This window comes from Corylus avellana, chromosome ca5, assembly GCF_901000735.1.
Source record: "Corylus avellana chromosome ca5, CavTom2PMs-1.0".
In the NCBI taxonomy this organism is placed as follows: domain Eukaryota; kingdom Viridiplantae; phylum Streptophyta; class Magnoliopsida; order Fagales; family Betulaceae; genus Corylus; species Corylus avellana.
In genome coordinates this window covers 19,499,094-19,509,998 of record NC_081545.1, presented here as the reverse complement: position 1 = coordinate 19,509,998, position 10,905 = coordinate 19,499,094, and the positions used below count along the sequence as shown (strand labels likewise).

General features: G+C 36.0%; 1 pseudogene; it reads right to left on the bottom strand.

Annotated features, from left to right (window-relative positions):
* Nucleotides 1-5,611: 5,611 nt before the first annotated feature.
* LOC132182848 (GDSL esterase/lipase At2g42990-like) lies at nucleotides 5,612-8,964 on the bottom strand (annotated as a pseudogene).
* Between the last annotated feature and the right edge of the window lie 1,941 nt (nucleotides 8,965-10,905).

The window sequence follows — 10,905 nt, the reverse complement described above, 5'->3', positions numbered from 1 at the left end:
CGAGGCCGTGGCCAAGGTCAAGGTCGGGGCCTTATTGACGAGCATGAGAGTCCGACTCTCAATTCTGGGTTTGGTGATACAGATATGCAAGTGTCGCCCTCGCCCCCCCTCCTCCTCGAGTCAGTGGATGGGCATCCTTCGCATGAGTCTAATAATCCTATTCACTCAGTGGCAGGATTAGATTCGCAGGGAGCCGCCCCTGCTGCATCTTGTAAGTTCATGAATTTTATATTTATGAACTGTTATTTTTGTATTATTTTGGTTTGTTATAGACATTTGACAATATACTTTTTCAAATATAACTTACTACGTTACCATGTTTTGCGTAACAGCTACCACGTCTGTTAGAAGTGTAAGGGGTAAGGCCAAGTGTAAGAAGTTGAGTGACCACGTACTTAAGCATGGTCCCTTAGTGCTAAACATCCCAAATAGACACCGGGCACCTGTAGGCGAGAATGCATCATGGTTTGCAAGCAAGATTGGGGAGATTATTCGTAACATGTGCGAACTCCATCACGGTGAATGGAAAAAGGTCCCAGCTGAAGAAAAGAACAAGTTGTTGTTTCATGTTCAGGTATGAATATCAATGTAATGTTTAATAATATGTTTTGTATGGAAAATTAATGTGACACATTTTTTACCATTGTTTTCTTATCTATTATGTATCAGTCAAACTTTGCACTGAATATGGAACGATACGAGCACATCAAAGCTGTTGAAAATAAATTGGGTCGTGCATATGCTAGGCTTCGTTCGAACTTGTATAGGGATCATTACAAGAAATATTTTGACGGCATTGATAAAGACGATGATGAGGGGATTGCCAGAGCTAAGGCTATTGGGAGGGAAAACGTGCCAGCAGGGTATGGTCCTCAACAGTGGAACCTAATATGTGACTCATTTGATGACGGTAAATGGAAGGTAAATATATATTATTATACTGATTAGAATATTCAAATTGATATAATTTGCATGCATTTGAAGACATTTTATGAATAATTGTGTTTTTTTTTTCTTTCCAAATTTCATAGAAAAAGTCTGAACGAAATACCCTAAACAGAAGCAAATTGGAAACGAATCACACAGCTGGGACTTGTTCATTTGTCAACGTCATTTACAAAAAGGTAAGTATCTCGTACCATAATTTAATGAAAGTAACGTTATTTAGTGTAAACTTTGATTATATGTATTATGTGTAGGAACAAGAAACAAAAGTGAAGCCTAATCCTGTTGAACTATATGAGGTTACCCATACAAGAAAAAAGGATAAACAGTTTGTGAACGACAAATGCAAAAGTCTATATGTAAGTAACTGTTTACGCTCCGATTATTAAGTTGATTAGTGAAGAACATGAATAGTAAACTTGCATGAAGTATATGTTAAACTAAGGCCAACTATGACTTGTGCAGCTTCAAATGCAAGAATTAACAACCAGTGAGGCCTTAGAGGAAGGCAATGTGGAGGGAACAAGTGTGGATGACCGAATGCAAGAAATAGTCACACAAGTACTAGGGGGCCGACGAGCTGGGCACGTTAGAGGAATGGGACGCGGTCTTATTCCTACCCCTTTAAGAACTTCATCTCAAGTATTCACCCACTTCGACAACCATGATGAGTGTAGGAAAAGACAAGAAGATACTCAAAGCGAGCTTCAACAGACTAGAATCGAACTTCATCAGTACAGGGAGAATTTGCAAGCCAACGTTGAGGAAACGAACAAATTAAAAGCCACTGTTGAGTTCTTAATGTCACGTATTGGAGGGTTAGTGAAACTCTACCTATGCATTAATTTTACAAAAACACACATACTAAGTAATCGTTAAAAAGCTTATTGATCATTATATGAAATTTTATTCTCTTAGGTCTGGAGGGAGCTTGCTTGGAGGTGCATCAAGTGAAGCCAACAATTGAGGGAGCTTTGGAATAACTTTATTTAGGATGTACTCTTTGATAGCATCTATTTGTGATATATTTTTTGATACTATGTATTTGGATAGTTGTTGGTACTTTCTATTTGCTAATGTGTATTTGACTATTTGTTGATCGTGATCTGTTTGGTAATGTATATTTGTTGGTACTTTTTATTTGGTTTATATTATATTAAGATATTCGCAAAATTTTTGGTTCAACAACTTTTGAGTTAGTAAATCTCCCTTGACATGGTTATCAAGGTTAAAGAACTTTGAGTAAACAATGCAAGGGAGTAATAATATCTTTCTAAATTTTATTTTTAAGTGTATGCAGGATGACAAGAGTACAAGAAAGTTAAACCGCCCAAGCAGGTTCTCGCTTTAATATATTTCATGAAGAAACACATTTTTAGTATCTCTTTCTCTATCATTTTGGGTTTCATTTTCATTGTCTTTGATATTATATATTGGTTCATTGTGGTAGATTACTCAAATTGCTTATGAGGATGAATTGGCAAGGAAGAGAATGCAGATAAGTACTTTATTTTGGGTTTTGGAATTTTGCTGCCCATGAATTGTAAAACATATATTTAATAGTTTTCTCCCTTGGCAGGTTTGGTTAATGGGGCAGTTCTCACATATTTTTTATGATTTTGATGAGGTTAGTCATTTTGAGTTATGTTTCTTGTGGGCATTTAGATTAGTTTGATTATTTCATATATTAATTGATTCATCAAACAATGTTGTTGTGTACTTAAACATAAATGCAATGTTTCTTATAGAGGTATTCTACGTGCATTTTATATGCCCATGCATGGAGTTATGTTTCTCCGGATAAGTTTTCCTGCTGAATTCTTTTAGTGTTGGTTTCTTCATAGTGAACTTTTTTTTTTGGCCTCAATCTTGTTATTAGGCGCACAATGCTTATCATGGTGTTGGCATTGTGAAATTGATGGGCCGTAGCAGTAGATATATAGCTATGCATGCATCCCTAGCTAGTGGACAAATTGACATATGTTTGATTCATGAGGTACTTATTACTAGCAATTAATTGGATAGTTATCTTTGTGAGCTGTTACTGATTCTACTGATATGCACATCTAAGGTATCTTTTAATTTGCACGGGCCTCATGGTGTTTTGAGTCATCTGAAATACCTGATTGAGACAAAGGGTTCGGCTGTTATTTGTGTCGCAGAGGGAGCACGGCAGGTGAGTTACATAAGGAATTCATATTTTCGCTTTTGGGTTGAATACTATTAATTGATCAGGTGATTTAAATTGTGCAGTTCTTTTTTGGCTTCATGAAATACTGTGAAAAATTGCCTGTGTTCATTTCATTGCATTGCATAGATCTTATAACTTCTTCATTATATTTTTCCCCAAGATGAAGAGTAAAATTCAGTATGTCATTGTTTTTTGATGCAGAATTTTCTTCAGAAAACTAATGCTAAAGATGCGTCTGGGAACATTGTATTTGGAGATTTCGGTGTCCACATTCAACAAGAGGTTGGTGGTTGTATTTTGACTAATTTCTTGTGGTCTTCATCTCTCCATGACTCTTGAGACAAGTTAAGTGGGTTGATAAATAATGAGCTGACTAAAAGTCTAATTTTTAACATCATTGATATGTGTTGCATGGATAAGAATGGACTGCAGTTTGGCGTTTTAGTTGTCATTTGTCACTCTACAAATATGATATATTTTAAGCCATCAAGATCTTACTCTATTAGTGACTCTTTTTGCTGACTGATGATTTGTGTGAATTGTTGCACTTGAACTGGAAATCATTAGAAAACCTACTGCTGTTGCGATCGATCGCACTCCCAAGTGCGATCGATCCCAAAATTTCGAAAACCTACTGATGCTACGATCGATCGCACTTGGAGTGCGATCGATCGCAATTTTCCGAAAACCTACTGATGCTGCGATCGATCGCACTTGGAGTGCGATCGATCCCAAAATTTCGAAAACCTACTGATGCTACGATTGATCGCACTCCAAGTGCGATCGATCGCAGTTTTTTTTTGTTTTTTTTTGTTTTATAGGACTATTAGGGTCGACAAATGTGGACCCTAATGGTCTCCAAATTTTGAAAACCTACTGATGCTGCGATCGATCGCACACAAGTTTGCGATCGATCGTAATTTTTTTTTTTGTTTTAGGACCATTAGGGTCGACAAATGTGGACCCTAATGGTCAACTAATCAGCGTCCACTTTGAAGTGGACGCTGATAGTCAATTTTTTTTAATATTTTTGGACCATTAGCGTCCACATTTGTGGATGCTAATGGTCAACTATTAGCGTCGACTAATTCTTTTGTGTACATCATCTTTAGAGTCAAACACATGCATCTTTTAGGGTCGATAAAGTGGACGCTAAAAGTCATCATTAGGGTCGACTCTAAGTAGACGCTGATAGTTAGTTTTTTTTTAATTTTTTAGGACCATTAGCGTCCATAACGCTAATGGTCCACTTTTGTGGACGCTAATGGTTTAACTATCAGCGTCCACTTTGATTTGGACGCTAATAGTTATTATTATTATTTTTTTAAAAGGGCCATTAGGGTCCATAAAGTCGACCCTAATGGTTAACTAAAAGTGGACGCTATTGCTTGACTATTAGGGTCGACTTTCGCTTCCGTTTACATCATCTTTAGGGTCCAAACATTGTGACTTTTAGGGGCGATAAAGTGGACGCTAAAAGTGATCATTAGGGTCGACTTTTAAGTGGACCCTGATAATCAGACATTTGATCATTAGGGTCGGACTATTAGGGTCGACACTTTTAGGGTCGAAAAGTGGACGCTGTTGGCAACAGCGTCCACTTTAGGGTCTTTAGGGGTGACTTAAAGTCGCCCCTAAAGACCTAATTTCTTGTAGTGTGCACGGGTGTGCTCAATCTTATGTATGCTACGCTCGATCACAGTTGTGCGATCAATGATTTGGCTCGGGTGAGCGCTCGAGCCTTTTGCTTGTGCACTCGAGCCTAAGTAATGTGCTTGATCCCTTGCTCTTTGCAGCTTTTTACCAAAAATGCCCTTTAAGCTTGGAACATTTTCAGAATTGCTTTCTTTTCTTCAAGAACCTGTAAAAAGATAGAAAAAACAAAACAGAAGTAACACAGCACAAACTAACAAAACTAAGAGATTAACATATATAAATTAAGTGGCTAAAATATGTATATTTTAGCTCTTGTCACACCCCCAAACTTACATATTGTTAGTCTCTTAGGAATATGAAACTAAAGACAAGATAAAAAACAGAAAACAAAAAGATAAATCCATCTTTTGTGGGATGTACGATTACATTTAGCGTATGCAACAAGTCTTTTAAACCCCTAGGCATCCATAGTAGGACGAGTAAAGTCTCGTGAGGGTTTAACAGAAATGTTATCTACAAACATTATGCAAAAGTTCATGTTATCCAAAAATTGAAGTATCACCCAAAACAAGATTTTCACTCATTAGCAAGCTTAAAAAAATAAACTCCATCTTCTCAATGAATTGGATTTTAAAGTCTAATTACTTACAAAAGATAGGCTAAGGAATCACAAGTTCGAAATAGTGTAAAGTGAACTAGCACATAAATGTGAAGCTTCCAATTATTTCCAATATGCAATGTCTTAATATCTCAAAGTTCACTGAAATCCCCGTCAGAATGAATAACTATATCAAATATTCGAACACCAACAACAAGGTACATTCAAGTGTACAGCTTGAGAAGCAGAGATGATACATTACAACATGTCAAAGAAACTTTGCTAGACCCTTTTTAAATAAATGATTGGAGATTATCTGGCTTGTTTTCTCTGAAGGATGGAAAGCATCCCAAAACACATATTTATTTGCATCTGTGCACGTAAATGGACTTTGTGGATCGCAGAGGTAGCTCACTCAAATGTCCCTGTGCCACAGCACCCCACTTCTACCACCTCCATTCCTGATAATCAAAACCAAATAGGGTGTGTTTGGTAAATATTTTGTTGCGGTAAATGTGATATAAAAGAAATTTTGTGAGAAATATATATATATTTTTTTGAATACGTGAACATAAGGGGAAAGAGAGGGTAGAATCATTTACCAAACGAATCCCGAATCAAATGGTATAAAAGGCTGAAAAAAGATATATCAAATTGCATTAATATCATTCTTTTGTCTGGTTTGCTCCTACCAACCAGACAGAAAATTAAGTTGAATCCATATAAATTATTCTACCAGAGAAAAAAAAAAAAAAAAAAAAGGGGAAAAGAAAACAAGTCTCTTTCTTTTTCAATCTTATTTATTATGACTTGATATTTATATAACGTAATTAATATAATTAATAGCCCCATGTCTTGTCTGGATATCATTTTGGAACAAAGGCCTCGCAAATTATACTACATGTTTATCATATGCAACTGAAAATTTTGTCAGTACGTAACATGTGGTCGCGTACCACGGTTCTGTAAGTAATTGGGAAGACCTGCAGGCTGCTTGTTGTTTTCTCAAAGCAGCTCGTTGAATTTGTCAAGCTTTTAAGCCAGCTATATTAATTAAGGACAACTCTATTGGTTCAGCTTTAGAGACTGGGGTAGTTATAGTCAATTAATTGGGAAGACCTGCAGGCTGCTTGTTGTTTGTCAAGCTGTTAAGCCAGCTACATTAATTAAGGACAACTCTATTGGTTCAGCTTTAGAGACTGGGGTAGTTATAGTCAATTAATGTTGTAGTGCAATAGGACTCGAGTTTGTTTAAGTTTGCGATTTCAAAATGTATAATTTGAAAACATAATTTTTTCTTTTTTTTAAAAAAATAGTAAAATTACAGGTTAGCTTTTAAAATCACAATTTAAAACCTTTAAAATCATATATTTTTTTTAAAAATGAATTCCCTTAACTGCGATTTGAAAATATAATTTTTTTTGTTGTTTTTAAATCACAATTTTTTAAAAAATGCACTTCCAACTAATATATTTTTGTGATTAATTTAGGATTATAATTTTAATCTGTGAAATTGCATTGACAAATGCATTCTAGAGCAACTCCAACAAACTAGTTAAAAGGGCAATATTAGCTAGTTATAGCTAATCTTGCCCCCTTTTTTTAGTTTTATTTTTTTATCTCGAGCAAAGTAGTCCCATACTAGCTACAATACATTCATTGATATGGTGAATAGCAATTTGGTGCTTTTTTTAAATTGCTATTCACTATAGAACATGAATTAAACATTCACTTCAAATTGTCACTTTTTCTTTGTTTATCGTTTTTTCCTTTGATTATGGGTTTGCAAGAATATAATAAAAAAATAATGAGAAGTAATATTTAATGGCAAGTAGAGAATAGAATAAAAAATTTGTTGAAATGTACATATACAAAAAGCAGCAATTAAAATAAAGAGTTTTAATTTTTCAAAAGCTATTTTAACTTTTATCGTTGGAGTTGCTCTAAAGGGTGTGTTCATTGCGCGTTTCTCGAATGATGCAAAAATCGAAGAATTAATGAAAGAAATGTCCACCCAAACTTACCATATGTAGAAGGTCTTCTAATGATTTGCAGGAAAATGTTATATACATCTGCAAACTCCATATTAAGGTCAGGAAGCTCCTCGTTCAGCTTTGCCACCAAGCCCTCCAATTTTCCATTAAATTCCAAGGCCAGATTGTTGTATTCCTCCACACAACCATGAAATTCCATGATATTTGTTGCCCTCTCCAATGGCAAACACCCCATTGGAGGAAGCCCAGCTAAGGCTATTTTCCGAGCTCCAAGACCATAAAGATCCTGGATGAAATTCCTGGCAATTCCGATGAGGAAATCTTCATATTGTCTGATGGTGAATTGGGATTGTCGATCAGGGAATATGTAATAGTTCTCAAGGAAGTCGTTTGTTCCAATACTAACCAAATATAAAGCCTCCCTTATTATTTCGTTTGCCTTCTCCTCCCCAGCATACTCTTTCAATTTCTTTTGGTAGTCCTTGTAGTACTCCACTTCCCTCCATAGTGGTATCACACCCTGAAACATGCAGATAATTAAGTTGTTACGTGTAAATAGCATGCGTTTAACGTGCAAAATTTGATAACCGGCCTATATATGTGGGGCTTCACCTGCACTAGATTTTTGAGACATCATGCAAAACGTCCTCTTTACACAGAAGGATTGGGTACTCTTTATACAGAAAGATCGGGTAAAGTATAGACAGACCTTTCTTCTTCTTCTTCTTTTTTTTTTTTTTTTTTTTTTTCTAATAAAAAAGGTTGGAGGGGGAGATCAATTATGGCTATTCTATCTGGGCATGACTATAGTAGCACTAACCCGCGGGGATTGCTCAATATCAGCCGAGCCATAACTTAACTGCCTGCCCCACCATGGCATCAATGAGAACTAAGGTGGTTAATACTAGTCACGCTTGGGAATTCTCCATTGCGGAGATTTAAACCTACACCCTAATACTTACCTAACTACTTGAGAATTTTCTTGAGCCATTGAACCACCACTGTTGATGGTAAAGCATAAACTTTCGCTTGTGAGCATGACCCCAAGAAATTATTTATGTGCACTCAAAGAAAGTCAACTTTAAACCCGATACTTCAAGAAACAGTAGAACTGAGTGAATTATCACTCGAGCCAACTTTTTGGGGTTAACATGCAGAACTTGATAAAATGGTAAGAGGGTATGCAATGAAAAGTGGGTATTGATTCCTACCATAACATTAGAAGTGGCATTGTCATAGCCAGTTCCAGCAGAGGCAAAGCAAACTCCAGAAGCAAAATCTGAGATATTATACATTGGATCCAAGAAGGCAGGTACTGTTGGCTTGAGGCCGAAAGCCTCGGAGACGAAGTCAGAAGCAATGCGACCGTTGGAGAACCGTCCGGTAGGGCGGCCGCCAAGAAAATCACGACCATAAGGCTCGAAATTACTCCTGGCCATTGTTGGGATTTGGTTGTTGTTGCCTGAATCCACGGATGAGTCTCCAAACACAATAACTGCGGGAACTTCAGCTTTGCATTTGGATACTAGTATTAGGACTTGAACTAAGAATAGTCGAATTGAAGTGCACACGTATGCCATTAAACCTAGTGGCTCAGTTGCTTCTAGCAAGCCTAGAGATCGGATATGGAAATGGGAATTAATTTCCAACAAAAGAAAGAAGTGGATTTGAAGGGAATTGAATTGAAGAAGTTTGGTGGAGTTCTGTATTGGTTTTAATTGGCAAGGTCCAGGTGCGTATCAGCATTATGAGGGTGCAGGCTTACCTAAAAAGTTACTGTCTCTAGAAATTGTAGGAGAAAACTTGATATTCCTTACATTTTGGGGTAAAATTTATAGTAACAGGTGAATAAAAACCATCAAACCAGCAAAGGCCATGAGTTAGGAGATGGTAAAATGGAGTCCGTGGTGTGATTGCTTGGATTTATGATGCTTTAAATGTAAGATAGGTACTTGCTCGTTGAAAATTGTTCAGGAGGGGTTTAAACGGCGGGAACTACAAGCATTCTCTTAAGACCAATTGAGCCATACTTTGACGCAGCCCCCACGGGCCCCACCACTAGACCGATTGAGTCATAGCTTGATACAACCCCACCAAATCATCAGTGGTTTCTAAAGCGATTAATAGTAATCATGCTTGTGTGAGTGATTCTTTATTGTGGAGAGTTGAACCCACACATGCCCTAGTACGTGCTCAACCTTATAATGATTTTTTAGAGACCATTGAACCACTGCTCTCATAGGATGACGGGTGTATATATTAAGTAGATGATAAATGTAACTATTAAAATGCATGCATGTATAATTTGTATTTAATTTAACTCTTGACTTGACTATGCACAGGCGTAATCCTTGGCTAAATAGTACAATAAGAAGAAAAAAGTAGGCAGCAGATAAACTTACTTGATAAAGTCAATATTTTCAAAAGGAGCCTTGATGTTTAAGTTCTCACACTGGAGAATTGAGATTTTTTGAAGAGATCTGAAACAGTTGTCTCCAATTTTGTACCCAAAATGAGCATTAATTGGAAGATAAAGAGAAATGAATCGAAAAAAAAATTGAGTTTTCAAGATCCTTTAGGAGGATCATGCCAGCGAGAAAGGATGAAACCTGGTCGAGAGAGAGAGAGAAAGAGACGTCCATAAATGGGCAGCATATCAGGGCCATCTACTCCGCTGGGAAGCTTTTAATGTGTCATTCATGTTATTTATTTTGCTTTCATCATTTTCTCAACGACCACAGAAATCGTACAATATGGACCACAGTACTTATATATTCTACGGATTGGTTTCGAGTGATTTACTTCAAAAGATGTTCATGTGTGTTTGACTAAGAGTTTGTTTGAATTACGTTTGAGAAATATAGTTTTTAAGTTAAAAAGGGTTTTTGAACAAAAGTTTTATTTTTAAGCTTTTGTCAAAATACTTTTTAGCTATTTTTAGGCTTTTTGGACCCTTAAAAACGCTTTTAATTTTTTTACCAAACGAGTTTTTTTTTTTTTTTCAAACGAATTTTTTGAATGTTAAAAACATTTTTAGGCTACTTAAACGCAATCCTAAATATGCCCGAAGCCTTATGAGGTGAGTTTTGTTTTGTTTTGTTTTTTTTTTTGTTTTTTTTTTTTTTTTTTTTCAATTGTGATTGACGTGATATAAAATAAACATAAGTTCTGAATTTTTTGTATGAAAAAGTAAAAAATTCTTGTCTTGTAGTGAATTTTTTTTCTTGAATAATAATAAAAAGTGAAAAAAAAAGTTATAATGTTTTGAAGTTGAAGAAAATAGGAGAGGAGAGGAAAATGGTATTTTGAGTCTCTCTAGTTGAAACCAACCAGAGAGGAGTCGGTTCCTTTTAAGTGAAGGGCAAAATTGTCAAAAAAATGTGAAATGACAATTTTGCCCTTCACTTTAAACGAATCGGCTCCTCTAGTTGATTTCAACTGGAGAAGATCGTTTCCAGAAAAAAGGTTTGTCAAACAAGCCCAAAATGTGTTTTCTCTAGGTTGGAACATGAGTTTAAGAG